Source organism: Rhinoraja longicauda, chromosome 29 (genome assembly GCF_053455715.1).
Source record: "Rhinoraja longicauda isolate Sanriku21f chromosome 29, sRhiLon1.1, whole genome shotgun sequence".
NCBI lineage: Eukaryota > Metazoa > Chordata > Chondrichthyes > Rajiformes > Arhynchobatidae > Rhinoraja > Rhinoraja longicauda.
In genome coordinates, this window is record NC_135981.1 from 7,416,406 (window position 1) to 7,430,972 (window position 14,567).

The 14,567-nt window shown below is 44.5% G+C and overlaps 1 protein-coding gene across 7 annotated transcripts in view; it reads right to left on the minus strand.

Moving 5' to 3' along the window:
* raraa (retinoic acid receptor, alpha a) overlaps positions 1-14,567 on the minus strand; it is a 524,616-nt gene that overhangs the window by 296,636 nt on the left and 213,413 nt on the right. For 5 of the 7 annotated variants that reach the window (XM_078424857.1, XM_078424854.1, XM_078424855.1 and 2 more), the window contains one exon: positions 7,925-7,985. The gene's annotated coding sequence lies outside the window, so the exon portion shown is untranslated. Of the gene's footprint in view, positions 1-614; positions 1,023-7,924; positions 7,986-14,567 lie in introns of those variants that run through there. The other 2 variants (XM_078424863.1, XM_078424856.1) reach the window with 2 other exon arrangements.

Genomic DNA, 14,567 nt, shown 5'->3' on the forward strand with positions numbered 1-14,567 from the left:
ATCATGCATACCTCAATTCAATCAAATATAAGACACATTGAACTTTTCTGCCCCACTTTTCCCACCGCCCGGATACCCAATAAACATTCATCTGAATTTGCATGTTGGATATTTAGGAATTCAAGAGATGAGATCCTCGTTAGCTCCACGGCGTTTCAACTCTCTCTCCTCTTACTCCCTCCCTCCCCAACCTTTATATTTTGTATTTGGCACAGCAGCTGGAAAAATATCAGCAAAACTCTTCGCTTTCTGACAGACCGGGGCCAAGAGGCAGCCTTCAGACACTGCTCCGATTCCCACAGGCGGACAGACTGATCGAAAACAGAACAGTCTCGGCTCTCCGAGACTTGAAACGCGGCCAGTCAGTAAACATGCTGCCTGGAAACACACGTTATCTACATCTCCTTTCTCGGTAGCGTCACTGACCCCCTAATACTCCCACCCTGGTCTCCACTCCCACCCCCTCCCAATCCTCCTCCACCCCCCTCTCTACCACCCCCTGCAACAACCCCCCAGCTCCACCATCCCCTGCAACACACACACACCTTTCTTTAGGTGGGCAGAATATTCTCAAGAAGGAAGCCATAAAACGCAGTGGTAAAGTTTGCACCGACCTTGTGTTTGGGATCCTAGCGCCCAGTGGCTGGTATCAGATCCATTGGACAGAGAGCGGAGTGTTGTGGAGGGGCAGGCAGGTTACCGTGTAAACTTTGGGAACAGGGAAAACAAAATTGTAACACGAGAACTCTGTCGATGTCATCAGCCAGTCCTGGAGGGAGGGAGGGAGGCTGTGACTGCTGCCTCCCAGCTCAACAACACACACAGTCGCTTCACCCACCTGTCGAGTGGTGCTAGGGATTTGCCAGCTTCTGTGATTTCCTGCCTGCCCGGCCGGCGTCACATAGTGTGTGTGTTAGCAGAGGGATTACAGTGAGCCAACAACGTTGTGGAACGCCACAGATACTGCTCGGTGCTTCGGGGCGGGGGGGAGTGGAGTGGATTCGTTCAGCTCTCCTGATCGCTTTGGGGATTTAACCTGTCGTTGCCCGGGCCGTACAGAACCAGTGATTTCAGGTTCGTCCTGGCGCCCAGGCTCCTGTAGAGAGAGGGAGGGAGGGAGAGGGAGAGAGGGAGGGAGGGAGAGAGAGAGAGAGAGGGAGGGAGGGAGGGAGGGAGAGACAGAGAGAGAGAGTGAGAGACAGAGAGAGACAGACAGAGGGACACAGAGAGAGACACAGAGAGAGAGAGAGAGAGAGAGAGGGAGACAGAGACAGAGAGAGAGAGAGAGTGAGTGCAAGAAGTCTGTTTTTTCAGTTAGTCAAGAGATCGTTGTGCTTTGAGCAGGAAGTGTTGGGTGTGAGTGGGGGGGAGGGAGGGAGGGAGGGAGGGGGAGAGTGGGAGGGATGGGGTAAGGGGGGGTTGGTTGGGAGGGAGGGGGAGAGGGGGAGTGGGAGGGATGGGGTGAAGGGGGCTGTGGGGGGGGATTGGTTGGAGGGGGAGGATGGAGTGTGTGAGGGGGATGGGTCGGATGGAGGGGGGGGGTTAGGGAGGGGGGTAAGGGGAGTGGGTGGGCGGGAGGGAGGGGGTAAGGGGAGTGGGTGGGCGGGGGGGGGGGGTAGGACATTGTGTTGCACCCACAGTAGAACAGCCCGATGACACGTAGTGAGACCACGGCGCACGAAGAAGGATGACTGCATCTCCACACGGAGCCAATGTGTCCCAACAAGCAAAACAGTCGCAAAGGAAAACAAATGTCAGGCGAATCAGCTTTTAAAAACCTGGCTTGCTCTAGAGTAGACTCTTGTAATTTCAGACTAAAGCGCGGCACTGTGGCTGAGGGGAGAAGGGGGGGTGGAATTTTTACCCACAGCAAACATCAGCCAGGCAGCCTCTAGCGCCAGTTGTCAATGGTGCACACTGTCACCAAAGCTGCCCGGCCCTGAAGATCAGCCTTTTTAATTTCACCATCCAGAGAAAATCACACTTTGAGCAAATCTATTTTCTCAATTAGTCTACCTTGGCATAAGAGTTAATTTTTAAATTCCTTTTCTTTCTCCAACAAGAGCCAAGACATCATTAATCAATCCTCTCTTTGAGGCTAAAGGTGAACTTTACCTGGAGTGTTTTGGCTTCCAGGTTCTGTGGACAAACAATGCTCCTGGTTTTCAGAATAACTAAAAAAAAAACAACCTCCCGATTCAAAGCAAGTTACCAGAGTTATTCTTGAAGGAAAGATCATCCTGAACAATCAGTCCGAAGAAGAATCTCGACCCGAAACGTCACCCATTCCTTTCCTCCAGAGATGCTGCCTGTCTCGCTGAGTTACTCCAGCATTTTGTATTTCTCTTAATCCATTATCATTTGACTTCACAGGCAACTGAACCATCCTACCAAGAACTAGAGAGCAGTCCTGAGCTACTATCTACCTCATTGGAGACCCTCAGATTATCTTTGGCCGGACTTTACTGGACGTTATCTTGCACGAAACATTATCCATGTTATTCCCTTTATCATGTATCTGTACACTGTGGATGGTTTGATTGTAATCATGTATTGTCTTTCCCCTGACTGGTCAGCACACAACAAAAGCTTTTCACAGTACCTCGGTACGCGTGACAATAAACTCAACTCAAACCCAACTTTCCCTCCCCCTCCTGGAGTCATTGTAACTCCGTAATACAAAATATTACTGATTATTAATTTATTGTATTATTAGTTGTATATTTATTTGTGTTATTGTGTTTAGTTTAGTTTAGAGATACAGTGCGGAAACAGGCCCTTCGGCCCACCGGGTCAGCGCCGACCAGCGATCCCCACATATTAATACCATCCTACACATACCAGGAACATTTTTTTAACATTTACCAAGCCAATTTACCTACATAACTCTATGGCTTTGGAGTGTGTGAGGAACCTGAAGACCTCGGAGAAAACCCACGCCTAATGTTAATGGGCCTGTTGAACTGCAGCTCGTTAAGTGTTCCATTGCTAGTACATATGACAATTAAACACTCTTGAAATTATTAATTCATATAGAAAGTATAGAATTATACAGCGCAGGAGGCAGTCATTTGACCCACTGCCCCTGTGCTGGCAGGTTGGTCGTGGGGTCCATTGGATCACTCTTTGTCCACAGCACCTCGTAAATCTCTCCTCTTTCAAGTTTCCATTTATTTCCCCATTACACATTATTATTGCTTTCAGTACCGCTTTTAAGAAGTGGATTCCTGGTTGCAACAACTATTTGCCGTTGCCTCATGAGTATTTTGTCATTTCCCGACCAGAGTTTTGCTCATTAGCTGGAATCTAGATTCCCCATTGACCCATCCTTGTCCGGTGGAAACAGATTCTCCCTGCTGATTTCATCCAAAGCTCTGACAAGGCTATGATTACACTTGGAGAGAGCGCAGAGGAGATTCACCTGGGATGGAGGACTTTAGTTGTGGGGAGAAGTTGGATAGACTGGATGCGTAGAAAGGAACCGCAGATGCCAGTTTACACCGAAGATAGACACAAAAGGCTGGAGTAACTCAGCGGGACAGGCAGCATCTCTGGATAGAAGGAATGGGTAACGTTTTGGGTCTCGACCTGAAACGTTACCCATTCCTTCTATCCAGAGATGCTGCCTGTCCGGCAGAGTTACTCCAGCTTTCTTGGATAGAAGGGTCTCGACCCGAAACGTTACGCATTCCTAATATCCAGAGATGCTGCCTGTCCCGCTGAGTTACTCCAGCATTCTTGGATAGAAGGGTCTCGACCCAAAACGTTACCTATTCCTTCTATCCAGAGATGCTGCCTGTCCCGCTGAGTTACTCCAGCATTCTTGGATAGAAGGGTCTCGACCCGAAACGTTACCCATTCCTTCTACCCAGAGATGCTGCCTGTCCCACTGAGTTACTCCAGCATTCTTGGATAAACTGGACTTGTTCTCCTTAGCTGTAAGAGGCTGAGGGAGGGGCCAGGTAGACGTACATGAGATTATGGAGGCATAGATGGCGGTAGGTAGTCAAAATCCTTTTCCAATGGTAGAAATATTACGAAAAGGTGGCAGACATTTAATGTGACAGGAAGGAGTTTTAATGGGAATTCCAGGGGTACCTTTGTTTTACACAGCAAGTGCTTGATTTCTGCCAATGGAGCTGGTGGAATCAAATGTAATCACTATGTTTAAAGGCATTTAAACAGACACGTAAAAACGCAAGTTATGGAAAGCTGTGGTACAGATGGTATTAGAGTAAACTAGATCAAGTGGACCCGTTGGGCCCAAACCTCTCATCCTCCCCTCCCTCTCCCCCTCCCCTCCACCCCCCTTCCCCTCTCCCCCCCTCCTCCACCCACTCCCCCTCCCTCACTCCTCCCTCCCCCCTTCCTCCATTCCCTCCCTCCCCCCTCCCTTTCTCCCTCACTCCCTCCCCCCTCCTTCCTCTCTCCCTCGGAGATAGATTTAAACTTTAAAATGTGAATAACTGATTTCAATGAAACTTCTTCCATTAGCACCAAAGGGACGACGGTGAGTAAGGTGGGCCTAAAATTGTCGTGCTATCGTGTACTGTTTTGGCTGTAGTTCAGGAACAAATAAACAAACAAACGAGAGGTTTAGTATATAGAAGATGTGCAAAAAGGGTGGCATGGACATGGTGGGCTGAATGGCCCGCTTCTACGCTGTACAACTCTATGAAATCCGAATGATATCCAACATATAGTGTTATTCAGTCCTATCTTACCTTAGAATAAATGCAAATGGAGAGGCATAATGATCCGATTCCAAGCTTACCATTTCATTTGTCCAGAGTCCATCATCCAAATCCTTTCTGACACAAATGAACTGCAGTGCGCACAAACTAGTCAAGATTTTAAACCTGCAGTTTCTGGGGCTTATAAAAGTGCCTTCATTTCATTACCTAATGCATAAAAAATTTAACAAAGTGACATTTTTGAAATATTTTATTGCTGATTGCAAAGATAAATACTTCAGAGGATTTTAACATCACGCTATATTTAGAGTGGAATAACAAAGTCTAATCCTGCTTGAAGTCTTATGGAAGGGTGCTCATGTGGTCCCGACTGATCCAAGTATGCAGTGCTTGGCAGCTGTAACATGGCATTACACTCCAGCATGACCTGTCCATGGATCTGATCCTGAAAACTGAAAACAGCTGCCATCACCTGTGCACCATTAATTATTCCAGCACATGTTACGCCTTGAAAGATCTACCACAATCAGCTCAGCTTCCATTGCAAGGCACTTCACACTGTTCGTGTAGTACCCCAGCACCAACAGTGCAACGCGAGATGGGGCAGCTAAGCATTCTGTTTCAGTTGGCATCCGGGCGACCAAATATTCCTGAGCCAAACAGCACAGGGTTTTGTTGCAAATTCCTGCCCCAGTTCCCATCAAGATACGATGGCACACTGGCCTTTCTGGAGCCCAATCCCAGGGGCACCTGCATATCCCATTTCAATTTACTCTAATGCATTGCAGCGAAATGATCCAAGCATGAAATTTCAATCTATTTTTGGCATTCTACAGAGTGCGAGGCGAACTCACAAAAGTAAATGCACAGCATCGTTATTTTATTCAAGAAGTCCTCGAGAGAATCTGAGCTAAAAGATTTTATTAACCATGTGGTTGTCGTCTGAACTTCATAATGCCACAGTGTGAGGTGGTGTCAATCAAAGTTTTTATAAAAGAGTTGAAGAGGAAAGAAAGCATGGATTTCTCTACACGTAGGAGACACTGACTATTTGGATGTAGACACAAAATGCTGGAGTAACTCAGTGGGACAGGCAGCATCTCTGGAGAGAAGGAATGGGTGACGTTTCAGGTCAAGACTCTTCTTCAAACTCCAGCATTTTGGGTCCACCTTCGATTTAAACCAGCTTCTGCAGTTCTTTCCTACACTGACTATTTGAATGGCCTGTTACATGTAACATGGAACAGTACAGCTCAGGAAAAGGCCCTTTGGCCCGCAATATCTGAGTCGCACATGATGCCGTATTAAACTAACCTCGAATGCCTGCAAGTGCTCCATCATCCCTCCATTTCCTGCATATTCATGTATCGGTCTAAAAGTCTCTTGAAAGTCATTATCACAACTGTTTCCACCACCACCCCTGGCAGACACCTACCACTCCCTATGTAAAAATAAGCGCCCCACACATCTCCTTTAAGCTTTCGCCCTTTGACATACCTGTAGCCTCCAGTATTTGACATATCCACCGTGAGAAATAGGTTCTGACTATCCAAGTAGTCCAAGAACAAACAAACGAGAGTTTTAGTAAATAGATGCTGATCTCACTATCTAGTGCCTACACCTTTCATGGAAAATGTCCATGCACGCAATGCAGATTAGATTCCACAGCGATGCTTTCTACCGTCAAACTGCCAACTAACAGTGTCTGGTTTCATAAATAGAGAATAGTTTCCAGGCCTCCCTGAGCCAACACCTCAGCAAGAGGCAGAACATGAAGAGAACAAGAAATACTCCCTCTCTTGCCTGACAACCACATAAGCCCACATCAGAGACCCAGAACGAACAACCATTTTGTAATACAAACAGAAAGTGGGATTCAGATCACATTTCCCTGTGATCTGTGTGGGCAGGGCTAATCAGTTTAAGGCTGGGTGGTGACTCTACTTCAGAAGCTTTCTGATGCACATTCAGCAGCAATTTCAATTTGGTTTTGATGTGCTTAAAGCTGTCTTTGGCAAAATATCAAGTGGGGCATATACAATCTTTAAAAATAAAAATAAGCAAGACACTTATGTAACGTTTTGTTTCTTTGCTTGGAGAGGAAACAGTACCATGTGACCCAAAAGGAAATTTCCCAAAATACTCTAAGTTTGATCTCATACATATACATTCGGCAATATTCTAATCTGTGACTTAACATTGTTCCTTTTGGCAACCCCCACGACTTCAAACACAGTTCCAAAGGCCTCTTTTGTTTCTAAAACATGGAGGTAAAATTGCTAATTGGATCCAGTTGGAGCTGAACACAAGGTGGACGTGGCAATTCATCGCTCGCTGGTCCAAGGAGAGACGTGACAGTAGCCATTCAATTTTATTTTGAAGTCAGAGGAAGAACTTCCATTTAATTGCAGCGCCACAACTTAAAATTAGCGTCAGGAACCGGAATCTGAAAGCTGGTGTCGAGAGGGAGAGTTGCCAGGAATCGCAGAATCGGAGGAGCAAGGCATCAGATGACGGGAGTGCACTTTGTTCCATCTGTGTTATGAAGTTCAATCTCATTGTTGATTTTACATTTTAGCACATGAACTTGGGCGGGATTTGTTCTGCTGACCTACCAGTCGCCAAAACAGACAACCAATGCTACCTGCCTAGAACTAAACAGAACTAAACAGATCATTGCTCACCTGGTGATAATTCTCTCATGGTCTGCTAGAGGTCATCCCATCATTATTCAAGGTTGTTGTGCATTTTACATAAAGCACTTTGTAAATTTTTCAAGCTGTGCTGAAACACTACACTTTCAAAGCTGTCAGCCCAGAAGGAAGCCATTTGCCCCATCATACCTGCACGATGCTCTGAAAGAATTATGCACAGTATGATTCCCTTGTCTTTGCTATTCCGTGTCTTTTTACTGATTTTTGTTTTCACAGTCGTACTCTTGAAAGCTATTTAACCGTAAGTGTAGTTTAGTTGAGTTTAGAGAAACAGCGCGGAAACAGTCCCTTCGGCACACTGAGTCCCCGCCGACCAGCAATCCCCGTACATTAACACCATCCTACACACACGGGACAATTTACACTTATTCCAAGCCAATTCACCTACCTACAAACCTACCTACCTACCTACTACCTACCTTCAAAAGATATAATTGCAGTTACATCCCCACCTGAAAATTCAGCTCCACGTTTCATGATTTGTTTCATAAAGATATGAAGAAAAGACAAACTTACCATGTAGCTGAGAGATTTATTGCATTCTCCAAGAGTTCTGACGTGAAAGCAAACAGGAGTCCTGCAAACATGAAATGTCAGTTAGTATCCATTTCTCTAAGAAAACATTTCTTTAATAAACAAGTAAACACATTGATATGATTATCAATGTATTGGTATGCATCATGCCGTACAGAATCATACATCCACTGTCTTACAATGGGATTGATCAGTTGTATGTGTAGGAAGGAACTGCAGATGCTGGTTTAAACCAAAGATCGACACAAAAGTCTGAAGAAGGGTCTCGACCCGAAATGTCACCCATTCCTTCTCTCCAGAGCTGCTGCCTGTCCCGCGGAGTTATTTTGTGTCTATCTCTGATCAGTTGTATGTATATATGTACGCGACCTCACTTATCCATGTAGCTTTCTGAGTATATTTATTGAGTACAGGCTGAAACAATCAGATGAACTTGGGTTTAAAACTCAGTAAGTGTTTATTTTGGGAAATGTAGTCAAATGAACCATAGGCCTGCTATTTTTGGCATTGACATCTTTAGTTTAGGGAGATGAAACTTAGCTGGGATGAACATTCTGGTTACAGTTTAACTGCATCTGTTGGAAGAGCACATCTATTGTAAGTCGTAAGATGAGCCTTGGTCGAGATGGTTTGCAACAATGAATGGCTTCCTGATATCAGGAAGCATCTTGCATGGTTATTTTGGTGGAGTTGTGGAGACATGAATACTATGCATCTAACCGTAAGGAGTTCATATCTTCACGAGGTGAGACAAGGAAATCGGCAATATAAAAAACCCGCCATGATTTTTTTAACAATGATTTAAGATGACCCAGATTCCAAACGTGACTGAAAAATAAAATGAGAAGATCCCGAAAAAGTGCATGACAGTCTTTAGAAACCGGCCCTTTGGCCCACTGTATCCGCACTGACCAGCGATGACACTGTACACCAGCACTATCACACACACTGGGGACAAATGGCTTTTTGTCAATTAACCAATGTTACTCACAGTAAACATCCTCGTAAAACTCTCACTGTCTTGGGTTGATGTACGAGGGATACCCAATAAGAAAATAGCAACAACGTGAATGTATCAAAAATAAACATACAATCTTTACTCGTCCAGGCACAATCTCAAGATGATCCCTCATTTTCTTTGTTCTCTTCCCACCCTCTGCATAAATAGGCAAACTTGAGAGGGTGGAATATAGGCATTCAGAGCCTTGAAGAGATTGCTGAAGTATTCCCCCTCCCCCCCCCCCCCCCCCCCGCCAACCCCCATCTCCAACAGAACCATGCATTAAACCTGCCGTTACAATCTGGCATTCATGAGGGCACAGGAGATATTCATGGTGTAGGAAGGAACTGCAGACGATGGTTTGAACCGTAGATAGGCACAAAGAAGGGTGAAGAATCCTGAAGAAGGGTCTCGACCCGGAACGTCACCTATTCTTTTTCTCCAGAGATGCTGTCTGACCCGCTGAGTTACTCCAGCTTTTTGTGCCTATCATCAGATATTATCCTGGTCTTTATCACAAATTCCATTTAAAAAAATGTAGTAAAAATGCACAGCAAAATGACAAGCAAGTTTATCTGACCGACCTCCTCCACAGGCACACTCCCACCTGCACCCTCCGCTCTGCCGCTGCCAATCTCCTATCCCCCCACATCCGGACCAAACTCAGATCCTGGGGGGACAGGGCTTTCTCCATCGCTGCTCCCACCCTATGGAACTCACTACCCCAAACCGTTAGAGACTCCTCCACACTCACCACATTCAAAACATCGCTGAAGTCTCACCTGTTCAGTACTGCCTTCAACCACTGAAGGTCACCTCACCTTCTATCTCCTTTCTCTGTTCATTTATTTATTTACTTATTTATCTATTTATTCATTTCCCTATGTTCTCAAAATCTCTGTAAAGCGTCTTTGAGTATATGAAAAGCGCTATATAAATAAAATGCATTATTATTATTATTATTATCTCATTGCTGAATGTCATTAAAAGACTTCACGTGCTCATTATCCCCATGACCTCATGGTATTTTCAGTGCCGTTTATTGGCTGCTCAGATAGGCATCCATTTGATTAATATATAAGAGCAAACACAACCACACATCTAAAGCCTTGGCAATAACTCAAAGAGTAGGTGTTTTGTAACATTCACTACGAAACGTGGGCATAAAACAACATTATTTTACTCCAAGGCATGAAACGCTGGAACCTGTTACTGCCATCCCTTTTATTTTGTTTATCTTTTGGTCTTCTGGATCATTGGCTGGCAGAGAGATTGCTTCCTGCTTCCAAGCCCCTGCCAAAAGTACTCTTGAGTCAGTGGTTAGGATGTGGGAAGGGGATGACTCATTCTCCCGCCGACCTTTGCGCCTTGTGGCAAAGTACTTGCCTGACATTTGGCAGTCGATAGTCAACAAGGGGTCGGCCATTTCGGACTGAGATGATGAAAAACTTTTTCACCCAGAGAGTTGTGAATCTGTGGAATTCTCTGCCATAGAAGGCAGTGGAGGCCAATTCACTGGATGCACTCAAGAGAGAGTTAGATATAGCTCAGGGCTAACGGAATCAAGGGATATGGGGAAAAGGCAGGAACAGGGTACTGATTCTGGATGATCAGCCATGATCATATTCAATGGCAGTGCTGGCTCGAAGGGCCGAATGGCCTACTCCTGCACCTACTTTCTATGTTTCTATATATCTCACGGTTGGAACTGTAGACACAAGGAACCGCAAATGCTGGTTTACAAAACAAAAAGACACAAAGCGCTGGAATAATTCAGCGGGACAGGCAGTATCTCTGGAGAACATGCACAGGTGATGTTTTAATCCCATTCACCTGTATCCACCTATCATTCACCAGGTTTTGTCCTACCCCATATCTTTTCCAGCTTTCTCCCTCCCCCTCCCCCCACCCCACCACGATCAGTCTGATGAAGAGTCCCGACCCAAAACATCACCTACCAACGTTCTCCAGAGAAGCTGCCTGACTCGCTGAGTTCCTCCAGCATTTTGTGTTGTTTTTCAATGTAGGAATTACTAGATCGAGTCCAATTCAGTGCAATACTAAACAACTAAACAATGGTCATAAGGTCCTAAGTGATAGGAGCAGAATTAGGCCATTCGGCCCATCAAGTCTACTCCGCCATTCAATCATTGCTGATCTGTCTCTCCCTCCTAACCCCATTCTCCTGACTTCTCCACATAACTTCTGACCTGTACTAATCAAGAATCTATCTAACTCTGCCTTAAAAATATCCACTGACTTGGCCTCCACAGCCTTCTGTGGCAAAAAAAATTCACAGATTCACCACTCTCTGACTAGAGAAATTCCTCCTCATCTCCTTCCTAAAGGAACGTCCTTTAATTCTGAGGCTATGATCTCTAGTCCTGGACTCTTCCACTCGTGGAAACATTCTCTCCACATCTACTCTATCCAAGCCTTTCACTATTCAGTACGTTTCAATGAGGTCCCCCCTCATTCTTCTAAACCAGCAAATACAGGCCCTGTGCCATCAAACGCTATCATATGTTAACCCACACATTCCTAGGATCATTCTTGTAAACCTCCTCTGGACCCATTCCAGAGCCAGCAAATCCTTGGGAATTGTTCCCAGTATCCTAGGAAATATCCCTCTTCGATTAACATTCTTAAAATGTCTATCTGATTAGTACATCCTGCGTGCAAACTGTTATGTTTCCAATGTTATTTTATCAAGTACATTTCATTAGCTGCAAAATACTTTGAGGAGTTCTAAAAGGGACAGGAAAGGTGCCATATTAATACAACATTTTTGTTTCTTGATCAGTGAAGTGTTGGTCTGCATGACTATTCATTTTCAACCAAGAATTATTTCATGCACATAAACATAGAAACATAGAAAATAGGTGCAGGAGGAGGCCAATCGGCCCTTTGAGCCAGCACCGCCATTCATTATGATCATGGCTGATCATCCACAATCAGTAACCTGTGCCCAACTTCTCCCCATATCTCTTGACTCCACTAGCCCCCAGAGCTCTATCTAACTCTCCCTTAAATTCATCCAGTGATTTGGCCTCCACTGCCCTCTGTGGCAGAGAATTCCACAAATTCACAACTCTGGGTGAAAAAGTTCCTTCTCACCTCAGTTTTAAATGGCTTCCCCTTTATTCTAAGACTGTGGCCCCAGGTTCTGGACTCCCCCAACATTGGGAACATTTTTCATGTCCTCAAATGATTTTTAATTCACTTCACCAAAACTGTAAGCAAGCCCTTTGGCTCTCAACTATTTTCTCAGGTGCGTTTGAATTGATATTTAATTCAATCCAGTTTGCCGTGCTTCATATTTGGACTGCAGTAAAATACCGTTAAATTATTTTCTCTTTACCTACACTTATTTTTATAATGATCTGCATTCCGAATTTATTAAATAAAACCAGAAAATCCTAGAAACATTCAGTGGGTCAGGATGCGTCCACAGAGAGAGAATAGAGTTAACCCTTCAGTTCAATGGCTCTTTACTCCTACTGGTGAAAGGTCATTGACCTGAAATGTTAACTTTGTTTTCCTCTCCCCAGAATGTGAAGGAAAAAACTGCAGATGCTGGTTTAAATCGAAGGTAGACACAAAATGCTGGGGTAACTCAGCGGGACAGGCGGCATCTCGAGAGAGACTAAAGAAGGGTCTCGACCCGAAACGTCACCCATCCTCTCTCTCCAGAGATGCTGCCTGTCCCGCTGAGTTACTCCAGCATTTTGAGTCTACCACAGTGACAGAATGACAGTATTACTGCAATGCTAATCCAGAGGGCTGGAGTAATGATCCAAAGGTAAGTTCAAATCCCACCATGACAGCTGGAGAGTTGGAAATCAGTTAATTAACTAAATCTGGAAGGAAAGGGTTAGCATCAGGAACAGCAAACATGAAACTATTAGATTGACATAAAAACCATCTGGCTCACTCATGGCTGTCAGAGAAGGAAATTCACTGCCCTTACTCAGTGACTGTAGACCAACAACAATGTGATTGATTCTTAATTGCCTCATGGAATGGCTTAGGAAGCCACTCAGTTCAACCAATTAGGAATGGATAATAAATGCCAGCCCGCATTCTGAGAAAGAATATTAAACAGAAATGCCGCCTTAGCTGCTTAACATTTCCTCCTTTTCAGGCTTTACTTTCAGATTTTCAGCATCTGCAGTACTTTTATTCATTTTTATTCATTTACCTACGCTTCCTTCCTCTGAATGATACCGTCCGAGTGGCGTTCTCTGCTTCCTCTCTCTGGCCAATGTTTAGAAACAAATCTTGCTTGATATTTTCACATCAAAAGTCATGCGTTTGACTAGTTCCTTCATCTGACTAATTCTCCGCTTGAGAGATGAAAGAATGCAAAGAGCTCACAATGTTCACTTTATCGATTCCCTTTTCTTCACGTCAGAAACTATTGGCCTCTGGCTGATGCCAGCCATTGTCGGCCTAGCTATGATCAGAAACAGCATGGAGAATGCAAGTCCTGAACTCTGACAAATCCCATTTATGGCCCTGTCGCCCTGAGGTCCGTGCCAACAATGATGGCAAATTAAACCAACCCCATCTGTTCGGTCCACGGCCCATATCTCTCCATTCCCTGCACGCTCATGTACCTGCTCTTAAACATCACTATCATATCCCCCTCCACCACCTCCCTTGGCAGCACATTCCAGGCACCCATCACTCACTGTGTAAAAAACACTTGCCCTGCACATGTCCTTTAAACTTTTCCCTTCTCATCTTAAAGCTCTGCTCTCTAGTATTTGACATTTTACCCTGCAGAAATCGTCACATCCTGGCAATGCTCTCTGATCCAGGAAACATTCTGACAAACCTCTTCTGCACCCTCTCCAAAACCTCCACATTCTTCCAGTAATGGGGCAACCAGAATTGAATACTCCAAATGCAGCCGAACGTAAAGTTTTATACAACTACAACATGACTTCCTGACTCTTATACTCAATGCCATGTCCAATGAAGGCATGCACATAGCTTCATAGTTTGACCAATTTATGTAAGAAAATAATGCCTGCAAAGAACTGGGTATTAAATCAAAACAAATTCAATGAAAGCAGTGTAAACTGATTACAGTTATCCATTTGGAATGAACAGACCAATGTAAATAGTGGCATCATAGATTGAACACAGAACCATCATCTCTCTGCATCCTCTTGTGTTCATCTTATACGGTGTGACACGAGAAGTTGCCTTCTCTTATGAGTGTGGCTGAGCTCCAAGGATGTGTTAACCACCAGTGTGAGTTTCTACCAATTCCATTCGCTTCCAGGCATTCAGAACGCTCTTAAAATGCAAGCTGCCTCTTTGTAGAATAAGGCAGGAATTGACATGTTTTAAAAGGTTTTGTATGTATATATATATATATCGTTTTTATTGAAAGTCATTATATATCAGTTAAAACTGGGTTTCTAACAAGTGCTGGAATGACACGGAGATTAATAAGCTTAAATCAAAGACAAATTAACCAGAAATTATCAAGGAACTTAAAAAAAAAATTAAGAAGTAATTATTCATGCTCAAATTGTTTACACTGTGCTGGCACAAGCATGGCAGATTGTGATGTGTGCACATGAAACCACACGTCTCAGGTTGCGTGCAATT